The sequence below is a fragment of the Mirounga angustirostris genome, unplaced genomic scaffold (genome assembly GCF_029215605.1).
Source record: "Mirounga angustirostris isolate CCGP_5_RB_7025 unplaced genomic scaffold, mMirAng1.0.hap1 SCAF_1, whole genome shotgun sequence".
Classification (NCBI taxonomy): Eukaryota; Metazoa; Chordata; class Mammalia; order Carnivora; family Phocidae; genus Mirounga; species Mirounga angustirostris.
In genome coordinates, this window is record NW_026991709.1 from 100,524,765 (window position 1) to 100,547,652 (window position 22,888).

The window sequence follows — 22,888 nt, forward strand, 5'->3', positions numbered from 1 at the left end:
AGCAAATGGCAGAACTAGGATGTACTTTCTGTCTTCAAAATAATTTTTTAATGATTTTAAAAAGGAAATGTAAAATGATATTTGTGGAATATAGATGTGTGGACCTATGTGATACATATAAGAATAAAAATCTAGCTATTTCTTTCTAATCTCTCTTCTGAACCCCCTATCTAGTAGAGGAAAGGGTGATAACTGGACAAGCTTTAAATTTGTGCATCTCAGCATTTCCAGGTTTTAATGGTCTCTATCGAGGGATTAGATGCTTTCAGGTACAAATGTAGACACTCACATTAAGCTCCATAATAGAACTTCCTGTCCAGGATGCCATTATCTGGGTGCCAGAGAAAGTCTCCAAGTGTATGTCTTCTAGGCACTATGTGCACTGGGAACAGGGTCCATATGTGTCATTCTCTAGCTGTGAGTAGAAGTGAGCAGAAGTAAAGGTGGGTATCCTGGACTAGGTCCTCTAAACCACAATCTCTCTACTCATGCCTTTTGATTTTTAGGGCATCTACCTCTAATCTCCTACCACACCTGCTATTGACCCTGCCTAAGCCTATCCTCAGAATTACCTCTGTGGAACAAAAGTCCAGTCAATGCCTTCACACCCACTGCCAGGTATACAAAAACATCTGGGCCCTTGCACATGGGATCTGGGAAGCCAGGAGCTGCTAGCCATTCACTTCACACCACAGCTGTGCTATCATCACTTTCTTGCCAGACATGGTTACCTTCAGGGCTTCTCCCAGAGTTTGATTTGTAAACTTGATTGGTCATCAGAACTATGCAGGAGGCACTGAAAAACACCAATCTTGCAACCGACTCTTCAGGACTGATTTAACTGGATTCGTCACCATCAGAAAAATTAAATGAGAATTTCACGGGAGACAATGCAACATTGGTATTTTTAATATACTCCAGCGGATTTTAAGGTGCTACCAAGACCATGTTCCTGGAGTCTGGCAGCCTTCCCTGGACTGTTTGCAGGGACTCATCCTACCAGTCTCTCCACCCATGTTCTAGGTTTGCCTCCTATATGCCCATGTGGCTCAACTGTGCCGTACGCCTCCTTTCTCTGCTCTACCGTATTCTAGAGAAGGAAGAAACAAGACAGTGTGGCCTGTTCTCTTGACATCCTGACAGACCTCAGCTTTAATGATTACACTTTAATAGAATATCATTCATGAAAGAAAATTAAAAATACTACCCACATCAATTTCTTATCAACACAAAAGCCCTGCGCAAGCATTTATTCACAAAATAAATCAAGTTAAACAAATTACAAAAAGTAACCACATAATTGGATTTAAAGTTCTCTGATCACAAAAAAGTTCATCCCAGGTCTATACTTTTTTTTTTTCTAAAGATTTTATTTATTTATTTGTCAGAGAGAGAGAGAGAGCACAAGAAGGGGGAGCGGCAGGCAGAGAGAGAAGCAGGCTCCCCGTTGAGCAAGGAGCCCGACGCAGGGCTTGATCACAGGGTCCTGGGATCACGACCTGAGCCAAAGGCAGATGCTTAACAACTGAGCCACCCACGCATCCCTCCCAGGTCCATCTGAAGAGTAAATTGCAATAAAATGAATTTGATGGTGTAAAATGTGGCCTAAAGATGAGTGTTAGTTAATTATGTATATATATATCTGACTACTTCCAAGAAAGAAAATGTTTACACCTGACTTACTTGTAAAGTTGTATTAATTTATATTTCATGTTTCACACTTTAAAAATACTTTAATATATGTTCCTTAAATCCCTTTGGTTTCTTTCTTTAAAAGAATATTTATTGAGCACTTTCAAATCCTACAGAAATTCTGAGAATTATTCCCAATTTACAAGCGATGAAGCAGAGACTCAGAATGTTTAAGTAATACATGCAAGTTTACATAGCTACCAAATGAAAACGTTGAGGGTTAAACTTGGTTTCACCTATATCTGAGAAATGCTGCAATGTTCACGAAATCCTTCACCTATGCAAAGATAAGGCAAGGCCATAACTTTTTTTGTCTTTTTTCGGTTTGGTTTTTTTTGGTTTGTTTTTTTAAAAAATAAAGCTGTCTTTCTGTTCTGAATGTATCATGTTTGAAAGCTGGGGAAGTTACAAAATTGCTGTCCTAGACACAGGTCATTTCCACTCGGGCACTCCATATGCACTTCACGTAGCGACCACTTCCATCCCTGCAGCACTGGTTTCCCCCGCCAGATTATTAGCTAGAGGTTAAGACAGAGTTTTCTATATACACAACAGTATTTAAACCTATTTGTCACATTTCACCTACTAAAACACATTACTAAAGTGTGTGTGTGTGTGCGTGTAAATCTCTATGGTTTACTTGGATAAAACTTCAGGATTTTTAGAGCTCTTAGCTTAACAATATGATGCTCCCCCCGCCCCAGTACTTTCCACTACTTTATCCAGTTCTGTTAAACTGAAATTTATTTTGGTCCAATTATTAACCCAAGAAACTTTCCCAGTACTCTGAGCTTCTGCCTTTCTGCACCTTTCTGCTATCAAGGACACATAGACCAGGTCTCCCCCTGCCTTTAGTTAGACTAGAATAACCCCAAGGTTCCCATCTCACTCTACAATCAAGGTCAGTTTTAGGCTGCCCAAGATACTGATATGGAATGCTTCCACTTTGTTCTTCTTTTCTAGTATTATCTCTGCCTCTCTCCATCTTCTTTTCCTTGGAGAGCATCTGATTTTCAGCGTAAAAAAAAATGAAAAATTTCCTTGTTTTGCAGTCTTTGTAGTTTTCCAAGCCGGTACTGTCATTAGTATTCAAATTGTCTATGCTTTAAAGAGGCCAAATCTTTCCTGTATCTCTAAACATTTTTGCCTATTTGATTTTATGTGTAACAATATATTAAAAATATATGTATATGTATACATACATATATTTATATATACATATACCTTCACACCAGATCAAATACCATTATCATGATAGGGGTGGGGAATGATGGAGGGTCCAGCTAAAATAAATGTACTTCTTTCTTTTTTTTTTTATGTTCTATTTGGATTTTATTAACCAGTTTACATTTAATTTCCCCACATCAATTTTTAGAAAGAAAAGTAATATTACTGCTATGCTCCTGTCACCCTACACCCAAAAATCTTTGTAAAAACAAACCACTGAACTCAGTAACTTTATCCTATTTGTAATGGAATTTGAAAACAAAACAAAACAAAATTTTGACATTCTGAGAATTCAAGTTAAGAAAACAGCACTTGTTCTGATTTGGGGGCACGATCATTTGTGTATTGCATAAATTCCATGTCCTTCAACAGTATCACTACTATTATTAGAAAAAGGAGGAAACAAAGATGGCTTATAGGGCTAGGATGAAATTTGCCTGATTTCTTACAATAGAACAGCTTCTTTTTTCTATCTGAAGGCTAAGATGTCAGAAACAAAGATTTGTCACTTATGTCAGTATTTATGAGGATATTAAATTTCCTGTGAATTATCTATCATGGAGTATAATAAATAAATGTATTCTTTTTAAAACTTAATTTAATTGCAAATAACATTTTGCATTTTCCAATTAGTTTATATTTTGCTATTAAAACAGAAAGTGATCAGAATTGTTGTCAATGATACCAAAACAGTTTCAATAGTATCTAAAGTCCATTTATTTAGAATCAAGAACTTATATCATTCTATGATTTACATTTCCTAAAAGCATTAGCAGTTTCATATTGTAAACTGCACTTGAAAGAAGACATTAAGGGAACTCAAGTATTCTAGGAGCAACTTTATGGTATTTTGTTACAGTTATAACCACATAAGAAATTGTTCCTCTTTCCACATTCTTCTATTTTAGAATGAAATTAATGTTCATTAGAACTGAGAGGTTTATTTAACCAGTATGATATAAATTTAGCTTCTCTTATATTGTCACACGTCTAACAAATTTGTAAATAGTAACCTGGTGAATTGTAAGATTTCAAAAAGCAACACTCTTAAGTGTTTCTCTTTTTAAATGGAAGTGTCTATCCACAGAATGTTGTCTCTCAACTATTCCATTTATTTTAAAATTTTTTTAAATTTTATTTTATTATGTTATGTTAATTACCATACATTACATCATTAGTTTTTGATGTGGTGATCCATGATTCTTTGTTGTGTATAACACCCAGTGCTCCATTCAGTATGTGCCCTCTTTAATACCCATCACCAGGCTAACCCATCCCTCCCCCCTCCCCTCCAGAACCCTCAGTTTGTTTCTCAGAGTCCATAGTCTCTCATGGTTCATCTCCCCCTCCAATGTCCCCCCCTTCATTTTACCCTTCCTACTATCTTCTTTTTTTTCTTTTTTTTAACATATAATGTATTATTTGTTAGAGGTACAGGTCTGTGATTCATCAGTCTTACACAATTCACAGCACTCACCATAGCACATACCCTCTCCAATGTCTATCACCCAGCCACCCCATCCCTCCCACCCCCCAGCACTCTAGCAACCCTCAGTTTGTTTCCTGAGATTAAGAATTCCTCAAATCAGTGAGATCATATTCTTAAGAGCTGAACATTATAATGCATTTGTAATATTAACTAAATACTCTTCAAAGATTATTCTTAAAGCTGACTTTGAAATAAGTTTCTTTAAGTTTAATTGTGTAACAATGTATTCTAATTAATTCATACTGTTCTTCAGATCCCTATTTTCTATATATAGATGCAATGATCGTTCTAATATAATTTTCAAGAGATATTAAAATGCAAATATATGGTCTTCCAAAAGAATCTAAATCACTTGGATTTTCCATTTCCACAACTTTATAAAGTCTTCTATTATTGCTTCTGGGCTAAACTCATTAATTAATTCCTGGTAGTAGTAAATACAATATTTAAATTGCTAACTACACTATCATTATGCATGTATATACTTTTGTTTCACTGCTGATTCAATAAAGATTTTGATAGAACAACATTTTAAATTATTTTTTTCTTCATTGGTATAACATTCTAATTGCTTTTTAATAATTTCTGTGGGCTCAATTTTTTACCTTTCAGAAAACTATTTTAAATGGATTATTTCTGGTGTTAATACAAATGATTATACCTACCTTACTAAATAGTGAAGTTTAAGACCTTGAAATATTATCAGATAGATGTTTCAAATAGTTGATTTGACAAAAGATGTTATGTTAGTCATAAATTTTTGTGCTTAATTAAAAAAAAAATCTAATTTACCAAGTCAATTGGTCCAGTACTCAAGTTTCTGTCATCAAATTTTTTTCTGATTATAATACTATTCATTCCATGATGGCATGTGTTATTTGTAATATAAATGTACTTACATTTTGAAATAGCACTTAAGTAATATGTACTATGTGCTGAGCAATGTTTTAGGCACTTTTCAAGTAATAATTCATTTAATTCTTATTTTACAAATAAGGAAGACAAAGCAAAAAGGAGATTACGAAAATAATTAGTAGGAAAATAATAGAAACAGGATTCAAATCCAGGCAAGCTCACTTGAGAGTCCTTGTAAGCAATTAAACACTGTACTCTCTATTGTCTGAAAGAAATCTGTACAACTAAATGGCACAAACCAATAGTGTCTGCCATAGTTCTAAATTAAATTGTAATATTTATTAGTTTTGGAACCAGTCAGATTAGATGATTTCAGGCTATAAACCCAAGGGACGGACCATCTGTCCTTTCCATTCATCAGTGGTGATTCGGTTGTGGTCATTGTATCCCCACTGATCAATATATTTGGACTCCTTTAAGTCCCCTGGCTGGATGTTCTTATTTAACCTTCAACTGAAGATATAGACTTTTGCGGGGCGGAGCAAGATGGCGGAGGAGTAGGAGACCTGGATTTCGTCTCCTCTCAGGAATTCAGCTGGAGAGGGATCAAACCATTCTGAACACCTACAAACTCAACAGGAGATCGAAGAAAAGAATAGCAACAACTCTCTGAACAGAAAAGCAACCACTTTCTGGAAGGTAGGACGTGCGGAAGGTAGGATGTGCGAAGTGAATCCGAGGCGATATTTGGGAGAATAGATGGCAGGGGAGGGGCCTCCGTCGGCCGCTTCTGGCAAGTGATAGAACCACGGAGCACAAAATTGGAACTTTTAAAAATCTGCTCCGCTGAGGGACGTCACTCTGGTGGCTAAGCGGGGGATGGAACCCTCCGGGACAGTGTGGTCTCAGGACCCTCGGGGTCACAGAAAGACTGGGGGCGCCTGAGTGTGGCAGAGCTCCCAGGTATCGGAGCAGGGAAGCCGGCTGCAGAGGCGGAGCCCAGGCGCGGGCTCTCAGCTCGGGGTCGCCATAAACCGTGATCCGCGGCACAGTCGGGCCCCTGCTCCTCCAGCAGGGACCCAAAAAGCGGCAGATCCGGGGAGACTCACCTTCCTCCCCCGGAGGAACCACGCGGGAGTGCACCCCAGGGATCTGCTGGGTTTGGAGACCCCGCCCGGGGTCGGGTGCCAGAGATAGAAACGCATGGTCACAGGCCGGGTGAGCACGGAGTGCGGCCGGAGACCGGGGAGACAGGAGTGACTGACGGCTTTTCTCTGGGGGCGCACTGAGGAGCGGGGCCCCGAGTTCTCGGCTCCTCCGGGGCGGAGATTGGGAGGCCGCCATTTTCACTCTTCGCCTCCAAAGCTGTACGGAAAGCTCGCAGGGAACAAAAGCCCCGGAGAGCAAACCCGAGCAGATTCCTTAGCCGGGAGGGGGCAAGGGCGGGGCAATTCCGCCTCCGGCAGAGACATTTGGAAACCACGGCAGCAGGCCCCTCCCCAGAAAATCAGCGAGAACAGCCAGCCAAGACCAAGTTTACCGATCAATGAGAACGGCAGAACTCCAGCGCTAGAGGACTACTGCACATAGAATTCACGGCTTTTTTACCATGATTCTTTAGTCTTTTAAAGTTAATTTTTTTTAACTGTCTTTTTGTCTTTTTATTTCTTTTTGAATTTTTCTTTCTCCCTTTTTCAACCAACATCTTATCAATCCCTTTAGAAAAAAAAAAAATTTGTATTTTTCATTTTTAGAGTCATATTCTCTCCCTTCATAGTAGTTACCCATATTTTTGGCTTATATATATAAGTTGTTCTCTCTTTAAAATTTTGAGATAGTTTCTTCTAACAGATTAAAATATACGCTAAATCTCTAGTATATGGTGTTTTCTATTTCCCTGCCTGATCACATCCTCTCCTTTTTCTTTTTCTTTTTTCTTTTTTTAAATCCTCTTCTTTCTTTTTTCAAACAACTTCTTATCAATTCCTTTTATAAAATTTTTTATAATTTCCATTTTTACAGTCATATTCCATCCCTTCATCATATCAACCCTTATTTTTGTACATATATAAGTTTTTCTTTCTTTAAAATTTTGGAAGGCACTTTCTTCTAAAAGACCAAAATACACCCCAAATCTAGTGTGTGGCACTGATCTATATACCAGCCTGATCATATTTGATCACATTCTGGTTTTTTTGTTGTTGTTTTGTTTTGTTTGTTTTTGTTTTTATCTTTATCTTTTTATTTTTATTTTTTTTTCTTTTTCTTTTTTCTCTCTTTCCCTTTCTTATCCCACTGATTCAGGTCTTTTCTGATTTGTTTAGAGTATATTATCTGGGGACGTGGTTACTCTGCTAGCATTTTGTTCTCTCATTAATCTATTCTCCTCTGCACAAAATGACAAGACGGAAAAAATCACCTCAACAAAAAGAACGAGAGGTAGTACCGACTGCCAGGGACCTACTCAATACGGACATTAGTACGATGTCAGATCTAGAGTTCAGAATCATCACTTTAAAGATACTAGCTGGGCTTGAAAAAAATATGGAAGTTATTAGAGAAACCCTTTCTGGAGAAGTAAAAGAGCTAAAATCCAACCAAGTAGAAATCAAAAAGGCTATTAATGAGGTGCAATCAAAAATGGGGGCGCTAAGTGCTAGAATAAATGAGGCAGAAGAGAGAATCAGTAATATAGAAGATGAAATGATGGAAAAAAAAGAAGCTGAGAAAAAGAGAGATAAACAACTACTGGATCATGAGGGCAGAATTCGAGAGATAAGCAATACCATAAGACGAAACAACATTAGAATAATTGGGATCCCAGAAGAAGAAGAGAGAGAGGGGCAGAAGGTATAATGGAGCAAATTATAGCAGAGAACTTCCCTAATCTGGGGAAGGAAACAGGCATGAAAATCCAGGAAGCACAGAGAACCCCTCTCAAAATCAATAAAAATAGGTCAACACCCCGACATCTAATAGTAAAACTTACGAGTCTCATAGACAAAGAGAAAATCCTGAAAGCAGCTCGGGAGAAGAGATATGTAACCTACAATGGTAGAAACATTAGATTGGCAACAGACCTATCCACAGAGACCTGGCAGGACAGAAAGGACTGGCAGGATATATTCAGAGCACTAAATGAGAAAAATATGCAGCCAAGAATACTATATCCAGCTAGGCTGTCATTGAAAATTGAAGGAGAGATAAAAAGCTTCCAGGACAAACAAAAACTAAAGGAATTTGCAAACACAAAACCAGCCCTACAGGAAATCTTGAAAGGGGTCCTCCAAGCAAAGAGAGAGCCTAAAAGCAACATAGACCAGAAAGGAACACAGACAATATACAGTAACAGTCACCTTACAGACAATACAATGGCACTAAATTCCTATCTTTCAATAGTTACCCTGAATGTAAATGGGCTCAATGCCCCAATCAAAAGACACAGGCTATCAGACTGGATTAAAAAACAAGACCCATCGATATGCTGTCTGCAAGAGACTCATTTTAGAACCAAAGACACCCCCAGATTGAAAGTGAGGGGGTGGAAAACCATTTACCATGCTAATGGACACCAAAAGAAAGCTGGGGTGGCAATCCTTATATCAGACAAATTAGATTTTAAACCAAAGACTGTAATAAGAGATGAGGAAGGACACTATATCATACTTAAAGGATCTATCCAACAAGAAGATCTAACATTTGTAAATATCTATGCCCCTAACATGGGAGCAGCCAATTATATAAGACAATTAATAAGAAAAGCAAAGAAACACATCGACAACAATACAATAATAATGGGGGACTTTAACATCCCCCTCACTGAAATGGACAGATCGTCTAAGCAAAAGATCAACCAGGAAATAAAGACTTTAAATGACACACTGGACCAAATGGACTTCACAGACATATTCAGAACATTCCACCCCAAAGCAACAGAATACACATTCTTCTCTAGTGCCCATGGAACATTCTCCAGAATAGATCACATCCTAGGTCACAAATCAGGTCTCAACCAATACCAAAAGACTGGGATCATTCCCTGTCTATTTTCAGACCACAATGCTTTGAAACTCGAACTCAATCACAAGAGGAAAGTCGGAAAGAACTCAAATACATGGAGGCTAAAGAGCATCCTACTGAACAATGAATGGGTCAACCAGGAAATTAAAGAAGAATTAAAAAAATACATGGAAACCAATGAAAATGAAAACACAACTGTTCAAAATCTTTGGGATGCAGCAAAGGCAGTCCTAAGAGGAAAGTATATAGCAATACCTTTCTCAAGAAACAAGAAAGGTCTCAAGTACACAACCTAACCCTACACCTAAAGGAGCTGGAGAAAGAACAGCAAATAAAGCCTAAACCCAACAGGAGAAGAGAAATAATAAAGATCAGAGCAGAAATCAATGAAATAGAAACTAAAAGAACAGTAGAACAGATCAACGAAACTAGGAGCTGGTTCTTTGAAAGAATTAACAAGATTGATGAACCCCTGGCCAGACTTATCAAAAAGAGAAGAGAAATGACCCAAATCCACAAAATCATGAATGAAAGAGGAGAGATCACAACCTACACCAAAGAAATACAAACAATTATAAGAACATATTATGAGCAACTCTATGCCAGCAAATTAGATAACCTGGAAGAGATGGATGCATTCCTAGAGATGTATCAACTATGAAAACTGAACCAGGAAGAAATAGAAAACCTGAACAGACCTATAACCACTAAGGAAATTGAAGCAGTCATCAAAAATCTCCCAAAAAACAAAAGCCCAGGGCCAGATGGCTTCCCAGGGAAATTCTACCAAACATTTCAAGAAGAATTAATACCTATTCTTCTGAAACTGTTCCAAAAAATAGAAACGGAAGGAAAACTTCCAAACTCATTTTATGAGGCCAACATTACCTTGATCCCAAAACCAGAGAAAGACGCCATCAAAGAGGAGAATTACAGACCAATATCCGTGATGAACATGGAGGCAAAAATTCTCACCAAAATACTAGCCAATAGGATCCAACAGTACATTAAAAGGATTATTCACCATGACCAAGTGGGATTTATCCCTGGGCTGCAAGGTTGGTTCAACATCCACAAATCAATCAATGTGATACAATACATTAACAAAAGAAAGAACAAGAATCATATGATCCTCTCAATAGATGCAGAAAAAGCTTTTGACAAAGTACAGCATCCTTTATTGATCAAAACTCTTCAGAGTATAGGGATAGAGGGTACGTACCTCAATATCATAAAAGCCATCTATGAAAAACCTACAGCGAATATCATTCTCAATGGGGAAAAACTGAGAGCTTTCCCCCTAAGGTCAGGAACGCAGCAGGGATGTCCACTATCACCACTGCTATTCAATATAGTATTGGAAGTCCTAGCCACAGCAATCAGACAACAAAAAGAAATCAAAGGCATCCAAATTGGCAAAGAAGAAGTCAAACTCTCACTCTTTGCAGATGATATGATACTTTATGTGGAAAACCCTAAAGACTCCACCCCAAAACTGCTAGAACTCATACAGGAATTCAGTAAAGTGGCAGGATATAAAATCAATGCACAGAAGTCAGTGGCATTCCTATACACCAACAACAAGACAGAAGAAAGAGAAATTAAGGAGTCGATCCCATTTACAATTGCACCCAAAACCATAAGATACCTAGGAAGAAATCTAACCAAAGAGACAAAGGATCTGTACTCTGAAAACTACAAAATACTCATGAAAGAAATTGAGGAAGACACAAAGAAATGGAAAAACGTTCCATGCTCATGGATTGGAAGAACAAATATTGTGAAGATGTCAATGCTACTTAGAGCAATCTACACATTCAATGCAATCCCCATCAAAATACCATCCACTTTTTTCAAAGAAATGGAACAAATAATCCTAAAATTTGTATGGAACCAGAAAAGACCCTGAATAGCCAGAGGAAGGTTGAAAAAGAAAAGCAAAGCCGGCGGCATCACAATTCCGGACTTCAAGCTCTATTACAAAGCTGTCATCATCAAGACAGCATGGTACTGGCACAAAAACAGACACATAGATCAATGGAACAGAATAGAGAGCCCAGAAATGGACCCTCAACTCTATGGTCAACTAATCTTCGACAAAGCAGGAAAGAATGTCCAATGGAACAAAGACAGTCTCTTCAACAAATGGTGTTGGGAAAATTGGATAGCCACATGCAGAAGAATGAAATGGGACCATTTCCTTACACCACACACAAAAATAGACTCCAGATGGTTGAAAGACCTCAATGTGAGACAGGAGTCCATCAAAATCCTAAAGGAGAACACAGGCAGCAACCTCTTTGACCTCAGCCGAAGCAACTTCTTCCTAGAAACATCACCAAAGGCAAGGGAAGCAAGGGCAAAAATGAACTATTGGGACTTCATCAAGATAAAAAGCTTTTGCAAAGCAAAGGAAACAGTCAACAAAACCAAAAGACAACCGACAGAATGGGAGAAGATATTTGCAAAGGACATATCAGATAAAGGGCTAGTATCCAAAATCTATAAAGAACTCATCAAACTCAACACCCAAAGAACAAAGAATCCAATCAAGAAATGGGCAGAAGACATGAACAGACATTTTTCCAAAGAAGACATCCAAATGGCCAACAGACACATGAAAAAGTGCTCAATATCGCTCAGCATCAGGGAAATCCAAATCAAAACCTCAATGAGATACCACCTCACACCAGTCAGAATGGCTAAAATTAACAAGTCAGGAAACGACAGATGTTGGCGGGGATGCGGAGAAAGGGGAACCCTCCTACACTGTTGGTGGGAATGTAAGCTGGTGCAACCACGCTGGAAAACAGTATGGAGGTTCCTCAAAAGGTTGAAAATAGAGCTACCAATGATCCAGCAATTGCACTACTAGATATTTACCCCAAAGATACAAATGTAGTGATCCGAAGGGGTACGTGCGCCCCGATGTTTATAGCAGCAATGTCCACAATAGCCAAACTGTGGAAAGAGCCAAGATGTCCATCGACAGATGAATGGATAAAGAAGATGTGGTATATATATACAATGGAATATTATGCAGCCATCAAAAGGAATGAGATTTTGCCATTTGCAACGACGTGGATGGAACTGGAGGGTATTATGTTGAGTGAAATAAGTCAAACAGAGAAAGACATGTATCATATGATCTCACTGATATGAGGAATTCTTAATCGCAGGAAACAAACTGAGTGTTGTTGGAGTGGGGGGTGGGGTGGGAGGGATGGGGTGACTGGGTGATAGACACTGGGGAGGGTATGTGCTCTGGTAAGCACTGTGAATTGTGCAAGACTGTTGAATCTCAGATCTGTACCTCTGAAACAAATAATGCAATATATGTTAAGAAAAAAAAAGAAGAAGAAGGTAGCGGGAGGGGAAGAATGAAGTGGGGGAAATCGGAGGGGTAGACGAACCATGAGAGACGATGGACTCTGAAAAACAAACTGAGGGTTCTAGAGGGGTGGGGGGTGGGAGGATGGGTTAGCCTGGTGGTGGGTATTGAGGAGGGCACATTCTGCATGGAGCACTGGGTGTTATGCACAAACAATGAATCATGGAACACTTCATCTAAAGCTAATGATGTAATGTATGGGGATTAACATAAGAATAAAAAAAAAAATTAAAAAAAATCTTACTTGATTTATGTATTTAAAAAATAAATAAATAAATAAATAAAAATTAAAAAAAAAGATATAGACTTTTGCATACAATGTATTTTGAAGGAAGACTCTCCTACTAGAGTACCTGCATTACATGGAGTTTTTTCCTTCTGGGTCCTAATTCCTGTGAAGCTATGAAATGTGCAGTTTAAATTCAGTTTGACGAATGCCCTCAATTTTCAAAGCCAACTTCAGAGCTCGACTTCTCTGACTACTTACTTAGATTTTAGAAATGAAAACTCCTTACTTTGTTGCCTGCATATCCAAGCATCTCCATTTAAAAAAAAAAAAAAATTTGTCCAGGATATTAGTTTTTTGCAGGGGAGAACTGAACCATATTCCTCCATAACACAAGAAACTGGAGCTTATTTTTGCTTTTCTTTAAAAACATGGTATTTAATTTCTCCTCATTTTGACCATAGATTCTTGTATCAGAAATATTCAATAAGGAAACTTACGGAATGTTTCAGGGAATCTTAAAGGATACAAAGGGTGAGGACAGAAATGCTTGCCATAAAAACTCATATCAGGTGGTTATTTAGAACAATAATGTGTGCTACATTCATTCACTGGTTTTCCAATGTGAATTAATACTCTCAAAATTGTTCTTCCTTCATCTTCAGGTCTAAATACAGGAGACTACAGAGAAGAAGTTCAGAGCCCAACTGATAAAACTTTAAAACTATTCTTCTACCAAATTTGACTTATTAATAACTAAAACTTCTATTTTTATTTCTTAATTTATACATTTTACCACATACTCGGTTTTCAAAATTATTTTATTTTCAAGTGCCATGTTACATTTAAGTGTTTTTCAAGCTGTATGTGGAAAATACTAAAACAAAAAAAGATGAAACTAAAATAGCTATCAAAAGATTTGTCTTATTTTTTTGAGAGAGAGACTGGGCATGAGGCAGGGGTGGGGGTGGGGACAGAGGGAGAGAAAGAATCCCAAGCAGGCTCCAAGCCCAGCATGGACCCCAATACCAGGCTGGATCTCACGACCCTGAGATCATGACCTGAGCCAAAATCAAGATTCACATGCTTAACGAACTGAGCCACCCAAGTGTCCCTAAAAGATTTGTTATTATTGATATAGAACAAAAGCCGAGTGTTTGGACAACTGGCTTTTTTTATTTGATATCAAAGATATCAGATGTCAATAAAAATTATTTTTAATTATAAAGGTTACTTTTATTCCAAGAGAAAATATTCACGTAGAGATAATTTTGTGAATAATGTAGAAAGAATTTGAATTCTGGATTAGTATTTTTAAACGCCGATTTGACAAATCAACTGTTTTAATAATGTGGCTATTTAGTTGTTTTGAATACTTTATCTCTACATAATTTTTTTACATCTTATTTATGGAATTCCAAAACCACACCATATTCACTGAGAAAAATGTTAGCTTGGGATGCGCAGTATTCATTAGTGATTTAAAAATTCTAAGCCTCATGGCACTCATACTTGTATCTATTTAAAGGCATATGTTACAGACTCTTATGAAGCATTATATTGGAAGATGAAGATTCATTTTATATTATTTTCCTACTTGTGACCTCTTTTGGTTGATAGAATGTAGTGGAAGTGACAGTGGGCCAGTTCTCTGCATAGGCCTCAGAGCCTTGAGAGTATCCATACACTTCCTTAGGACTCTGCCACCACCATGTGAAGAAGCCCAGGCTAGTCTGCTGGATAATGACAGACCCATGACCCTCCACCCTGATGGCCCCAGCCAGTTGCCAACTGATTACAGATGCAAGAGCAAGCCCAGTCAAGATCAATTGAGCCTGGCCCAGTGCTAAAGAACTGCCCAGCTGACCTGCCAGCTCATAGGTCAAATAAATGCTTATTGTTTCAAGTCACTAAGTTTTGAGATGGTATATGATATGAAAATAGCACCTTAAAAATCACTCAGCATATCCCAAGTTCATAGTAGGAGCAAAAAAAAAAAAAAAAAGTAACTTTTATTAAAAATCCTATATATTCCCTCGGTGTTCTCTATGTGCTAACATTATACCATTCTGCGTTTGAATAGGTTTCTCTGTTTTATCTCTACTGCTATCACCTTAAATAATCAGTTTAACTAGTTAATTTTTGTACTGTTAGGATTATTGATCTAAAGGTACTCTATGTGTTGATTTTTGTTAACAAGAGGATAAGAACTAATTTTGAGATTAGCATACCTAGCACTAGCTACACCCTATTTTCTGTTATATATTCTTTTTTGACCAATAAATACACTATCAGTGGAAGAGTGTTTAGATCAAATGAGACCCAATTCTTTCCCCCAAAATGTGATGAGGAAAGGATGCCTTCCATCTCAGAAGGGGGAGATAAAGCTTCCTTTATTTTTGTTTTTATAATTATTAGTCATATCAACTCAGAATAAAGCTCAGTCAAGGAGCAAGGCCCTGTTTATTTACTATTTTCCTAATATGATACAGACCATGAACTGCTACATATTTTCAGAGAGAGAAAACTAGGGCAGGAGTGAGCCTTAGAGACTCAAACAATATAGATCAAGAAATGAAGGAATATAAGTAGAGTCTTTGTCTAAAAAGGTTGGCTATCCAGTTCGAGAGACAAAGTGATTTTGTGGAATTATTGATGAAAAACATACACACCTTTTAAAACAACAGGAGATAGGAAAAATTAGAAAGAAAGAGGAGCATAGATAATTTTAAATATGTATCAACTACAGTGGCTGGTGAAAAGCTGATCTGCTCTATGAATTGTCTTCTCCAAAAACCCCCACAAAATGAAACAGAGCAATAAAAAAAAAAAAAAAAAAAAAAAAAAAAACTTAGGCAACACAAATAGAAATATCCATAATGTTATAATGAATAGTCAAAAGACAAAACTAAAACAATTTAGTATCGAGTTTGATGTCCTATATTCAAAGGAAAGCAACCGATGGTTTGGGGGAGTATAGTGTCCTTCAAGTAGTGGAACCCGGTTCCCAAAGGTTTGGGGGCAAAAGTGACTTTCACAGAGTGTCAGAAAAGGCAATCTGAAAGCAGTATGATTAGCGAGGAAGTTAGGGATTTCCTTACAAGGCTAGCAGGCCCTATTTTCTAAGGTAATGTAAGCCAACTCAGGCTGAGTTGGAGGATTGTGATTGGTCCATGTAAGATTTCTTGCAGGTGTTTCCCGAAGTGCAAGGTGATTTAGGTTTAGATTTGTGATGTTGGCTGGGCCACTGGGGCAACCTCCATTCTGTAAGTCCCAATATACAAATTAACTTTATCAGTATTGTATATATAAGCTTTCCCTTCCCAATTCTAATGTGTGTGGCGGGGGGAGTGGGCAGGGGGTAGGATTCCCACAGAACCAAGCAATTCTCAGTGACCACTGGGCGTCCTATAATTTAGCTCAATTCTGATATTCTCCACCTGGGGATAATATCTGATTCCAAAGGCCAAGGGCTCAGTCCCACACCAACTGCCCCATCCCACTTCAAGTTGCCAATCACAAGTCTGGACTGTCATCTGTGCTTCTGTGCGTCTTCCCTTTTTTATTTTTGTTTTTGTTTTTTAATATTTATTTATTTATTCCAGAGAGAGGGTGTGTGAGTGGGGGGAGGGGCAGGGGGAGAGAGAGAATCTCAAGCAGATTCTGTGCTGAGCGTGGAACCTGATATGGGCTCAATCCCAGGACCCCGAGATCACGGCCTGAGCTGAAACCAAGAATCGGTTGCTCAACCAACTGAGCCACCCAAGTGCCCCTCTATGGTTCTTTTATAAATCAGTTTCCCAAGATCTCCTCCTCAGGTTTAGGGGGATTAATTTGCTAGAGTGGCTCACAGAACTCAGGGAAAACAGTTACTTTTGTTTACCAGTTTGTTAAAAGGATACAGAGGAACAGCAATATGAAGAGATCCATAGGGCAAGGTCTGGGAGGGTCCCAAGTACAGGTGCTTTTCTTACTGTGGAGCTGGGATCCCTCACCCACCTGGAATGTGGATGTTTACCACCCTAGAGGCTTTCTGGACTCCATCCTTTTGGGGTTTTGTTTGCTTGTTTGTTGTTGTTGTCATTGTTGTTTTGGTCTCCAATCCACAGACATAATGGATTAAATCATTGGCCATTGGTGATTGATTCAACCTCCAGCTCTGCCCTCCCTGGAAGTCAGGGGTTGGGACTGAAAGTTCCAATTGTCTATTCATGGGTTGATTTTCCTGGTAGCCAGTTCCATCCTGTGCCTTCCAAAAGTCACCTCATTGACATAAACCATTCCCCATTGACATTGGTGAAAAGGGGCATGTTATGAATATCCAGAAAGCTATTGCACCTTTATAAGGCAGTTTCAGGAATTGAGGACAAGAGAAAATATTACGACAAAAGATGTTCCCATTGCTCTTACTGTTCAGGAAATTCCAAGGGTTAAGGGTACTGTGAGCCAGGAACAATGAATCAGACCAAAATATATATTTATTTACTATAAATTTAAAAATATATATAAATATATATACACACACACACACACACACACACACACACAGTAGCAGAGAAGCTAGCTCCTCAAAATACCTTATGTGAATCAAATGACATTTGTTAGATGATAGCAAGCAGGATGGTGAGAAAAATAGAAACCCTATCATATTAGAAATGATTGCTTGAAGGAATTAGAGGCCCTTAATCAGGTGAATAAATATGGAGTAATGAGACAGTTGTCTTCAGAGAAATTGGACTTGTGCTTGCTCACAGGGATTGAAATTAGGACCAAGAATAAAAACTACAGTAAGATAAGATTGAACTTTATGTTAATAAAGAAGAATTTCCTAATATTCAGAGCCCCACAAATATAGTACACCTACTTTGGAGGTAATAAATTCATAGTTATTTTAATTGTTCAAGCCACAATTAGAGTTACTTGGTGCATTACCATACATGTTATCCAGGCTTAAGATGTGACCTTACAGTTAATATCTTTAAGGTAACATGTTGGACTACAAAGCATATGAAACCAAAGTACGGGGATCAAGTTAACCTGGATTTTTTTTTAAGATTTTATTTATTGATTAGAGAGAGAGCATACACATGAGCACAAGCAGGGGGAGCGGCAGAGGGAAAGGAAAGCTCACCGCTGAGCAGGGAGCCTGATGCGGGGATCGATCCCAGGACCCTGAGATCATGACCTGAGCCAAAGACAGACGCACTTAACCTTAACCGACTGAGCCACCCAAGTCCCTAATCTGGATTTTTAATACTCCCTCCTTTTTCCCTTTTGTGGATGGCCTGGCACTCCTGCCATAAGGAATAGAGAAAGTGGGTCAATTACAGGTGTAAGCTGTTAGAATCACTGCAACCACAAAGCCCTGCTAAGGAAGTAAAGGTTTGCATATGTTTGCAGTATGTTTGCAGTAACTCAAATCAGTAGAAGAGGCAAAGCAATATGAATGTGCTGCCCTTGATTTATTTATACCGAGTGGTTTCCCGGAACTGTGAAGAAGCCTTGAAACACCTGAAAAAATTCAAAATACACATGCTCAGACTGGATTTATTAAATAACAACACCCAAAAAATAACAGCAAAACTTTCATCGTATGCTTCCTCTTACAACACCCACATTTCCACCTGTTTCCTCTTTGAGGGTATCTTTCCTGACCCTTGCACAGCACTGTGCCAACACTTTCATTATCAAAATTTTACATTGTAATATGAAGAATGGCAAGAGGCTTTAGTCTAACTTGAATTAACCCTGAGTAGTCCTTCCTTGGAGGTAACCCTAACGTTAGTTTGTTGTCTTCCAAGAAAGTGTCAACAATATTCTTTTTCAAGCTTAGAACCTTGAAAGAGCAAGCCCTCTGCTTTTCTTTCTCTCCCATTGATGTCAATTGGTATTAATATGATACATTTCCCTTTATACAGCTTTCATATTTCTGGTTCTCTTTGTGTGAGAAAACCTTCCTTTATTTTTTTTTAAAGATTTTTTTAATTTATTTATTTGAGACAGAGAGAATGAGAGAGAGAGAGCACATGAGAGGGGGGAGGGTCAGAGGCAGAAGCAGGCTCCCTGCCGAGCAGGGAGCCCGATGCGGGACTCGATCCAGGGACTCCAGGATCATGACCTGAGCCGAAGGCAGCCGCTTAACCAACTGAGCCACCCAGGCACCCCTACCTTCCTTTCTTTAGATTGTAATTATATATTTCAAAAATATTATCTGAACTCAAATATACTAAATATATTGGAATTTTACTCTTTCAACATTAGATTGCTAGCAGAAATATTTAGCATAAAAATTAGTAGGAACTTCCTCAAAAATGGTATTCAAACACAGAATTGTTTATTATTATCTGAAGAGCTAATCTTCTTTCCCAGGAATATTTAAGAATAGACTTGAGATATTCTATATAGAAAACCCAAAAGGGGCGCCTGGGTGGCTCAGTCGTTAAGTGTCTGCCTTCGGCTCAGGTCATGATCCCAGGGTCGTGGGATCGAGTCCCGCATCGGGCTCCCCGCTCGGGGGGAAGCCTGCTTCTCCCTCTCCCACTCCCCCTGCTTGTGTTCCTGCTCTCGCTATCTCTCTCTGTCAAATAAATAAATAAAATCTTGAAAAAAAAAAAGAAAAGAAAACCCAAAAGACTCTACCAAAAATTTGTAGAACTGTTACACAAATTCAGGAAAGTCACAGGATACAAAATCAACATATAGAAATCTGTTGTGTTTCTATACATCAATAATGAAGCAGAAGAAAGAGAAATCAAGGAATTGATCTCATTTACAATTGTATAAAAAAAAAAAAAACATAAGAAATCTGGGAATAAACCTAACCAAAGAGGTAAAAGATCTGTATTCTAAAAACTATAAAACAATGATGAAAGAAATTGAAGAGCACACAAAGAAATGGAAAAACATTGCATGCTCATGGATTGGAAGAACAAATATTGTTAAAATGTCTATGCTACCCAAAGCAATCTACACATTTAATGCAATCCCTATCAAAATGCCACCAACATTTTTCATTTATATGGAATCCACATATTTTATTTCTATGGAATCATAAAAGACCCCAAATAGCCAAAGAAATCTTGAAAAAGAAAAGTAAAACTGGAGGCATCACAATTACAGACTACAAGTTACATTACAAAGCTGTAGTGATCAAGACAGTATGGTACTGGCACAAAACCAGACACATAGATCAATGGAACAGAATAGAAAACCCAGAAATGAACCCGTAACTATATGGTCAACTAATCTTCGACAAAGCAGAAAAAAGTATCCAATGGAAAAAAGACACTCTGTTCAACAAATGGTCTTGAGAAAATGGGACAGCCACATGCAAAAGAATGAAACTACACCACTTTCTTACACCATATACAACACACACAAAAAATTTTCAAAAAAGGGGCACCTGGGTGACTCAGTCAGCTGAGCAGCCAACTCTTGGTTTAGGCACAGGTCATGATCTTGGGGTCCTGGGATCAAGCCCCACATTGGCCCCACAGTCAGCAGGGAGTCTACTTGAGGATTCTCTCTTTCCTTCTCCCTCTACTCCTCCCCCCAGTCATGCTCACTTGCTCTGTCTCTCTCTAAAATTAATTAACTAATTAATTAATTGTTTCAAAAGGGATGAAAGACCTAAATGAGAGACAGGAAACCATCAAAGTCTTAGAGGGGAACACAGGCAGCAACCTCTTTGACCTTGGCCTCAGAAACTTCTTGCTAGACACAGCTCCAAAGGCAAGGGAAACAAAAGCAAAAATGAACTATTTGGACTTCATCAAGATAAAAAACTTTTGCACAGTGAAGAAAACAAACAAAACTAAAAGGTAACCTATGGAATGGGAGAAGATATTTGCAAAAGATATATCTGTAAAGGAGTATCCAAAATCTGTAAAGAACCTATCAAACTCAACACCCAATAAACAAATAATCCAGTTAAAAAAAATGGGCAGAAGACATGAATCGACATTTTTCCAAAGACATACAGATGGCCAACAGACACATGAAAAGATGCTCAACATCACTCATCAGGAAAATGCAAATCAAAACTACAATGAGATATCACCTCACACCTGTCAGAATGGCTAAAATCAACAACAGAAGAAACAACGCATATTGGCGAGGATGCAGAGAGAGGGGAACCCTCTTACACTGTTGGTGGGAATGCAAACTGGTGCAGCCACTCTGGAAAACAGTATGAAGCTTCCTCAAAAAGTTAAAAATAGAACTACCCTAGGATCTAGCAATTGCACTACTAAGTATTTACTCAAAGGATACAAAAATACAGATTCGAAGGGATACATACACCCCTATGTTTATAGCAGCATTATCAACAATAGTCAAATTATGAAAGAGCCCAAATGCCCATTCACTGATGAATGGATAAGGAAGATGTGGTGTGTATATATATATAATGGAATATTACTCAGCTATAAAAAAGAATGAACTCTTGCCATTTGCAACAACATGGATGGAGTTTAGGATTATTATGCTAAGTGAAATAAGTCAGTCAGAGAAAAACAAATACCATATGATTTCACTCATATGTGGAATTTAAGAAACAAATCAAATGAAGATCCGGTAAAGAGAGAGAGAGAGAAACAAGCCAGGAAACAGACTCTTAACTATATTGAACAAACTGAGGGTTGCTGGAGGGGAGGTTGTAGTGGGGGTAATGGGTTAAATGGGTGATGGGTTAAGGAGTGCATTTTTTGTGATTCTCACTCAGTGCTGTGTGTAAATGATGAATCACTAAATTCTACACCTAGAAACTAATATTACACTGTATATTAACTAACTGGAATTTAAATAAAAACTTGAAAGAAAAAAGAATAGACTTGAGGATTTGATAAAGAAGTCACTGATTGATATCTGAGATTTCATTTCATTTTGTGATTCTATAATTTATATAAAATATCTACTTGCATATGTCTTACTTTAATTCATATTATAATAGGGCCTTATATTATCAGTACATTTTTTTCCTGAAAATAACACTCTTCCAAAAAGACATTTTTACTCTAAAATGAAAATCATTAAAAAAGTCTTAAATATCATATAATCAAATGATTTCTATTTTTATTAACTGTTCCTTCATCTTGTATATTTTCCAGTTTACCAAAAACAGTTATTTTATATACTCTGTTTCTTTGTTTTAATTCTTGATTAAAAAGAAAAAATATGTTGAGAAAAAAATACATATATACCCATACTTCCCAATTTTATTTCCCATATGAGTGAAACTTCTGAAAGTTTGATATACCATACCTTCAGTATCTTAGCTCACGTCATTAAAGTATAACCTAGGCAGGGATAATGAAAACAGAAACTAATGGTGCTGTCAGTTAAAGTAGAGTATCAATTCTTTCATTCAAGCTATTCCAAGCTATTCCTGAAAATATAATCTTAATGCTTAAAAGCTAGACTTTTCCTAAGGCTTTCCTGTCATTCACTCAGAACATTAGCTTTATCTTATTGCAGTTCCTTTATTTCAAGGATTCTTAATTTTTATTAAGATGGCATGACTTAAGATACTTTCCAAAATAAGAGCAAAGACTAAAACCAGACAACTATCTGTCTAATATAAACATGGATATTTTTCTTTACTCTTCTGCCTCTTTGTATCAATTGCTGTTGCTCTTAATGGTCACCTGAGTCAATCCCATTTTATGAGATAATAATACTCTTCTCAAATTCCAGCAAGCTACCATAGCAATGTAGGCTAACCACTGTTAAGATTAATATATTGCTTAATTTAATCAGCATTTCAAGATATTTTATTAAATATATTTAATACATGCAATATAACATAATACCTATAATTAAATGTAAATTCAATCTATAAATATATTAGAAATTATTATTAAATAAACAAACCATTTCACTTATTAAAAAAAAAAAAAATACTTGCTCAGGCATTGCTCCAAGGCAAGTTTGCTGCAACTTTGTTCACTGAGAAATATAATTCAATCTAAATGCACTTTATCCTGACCAT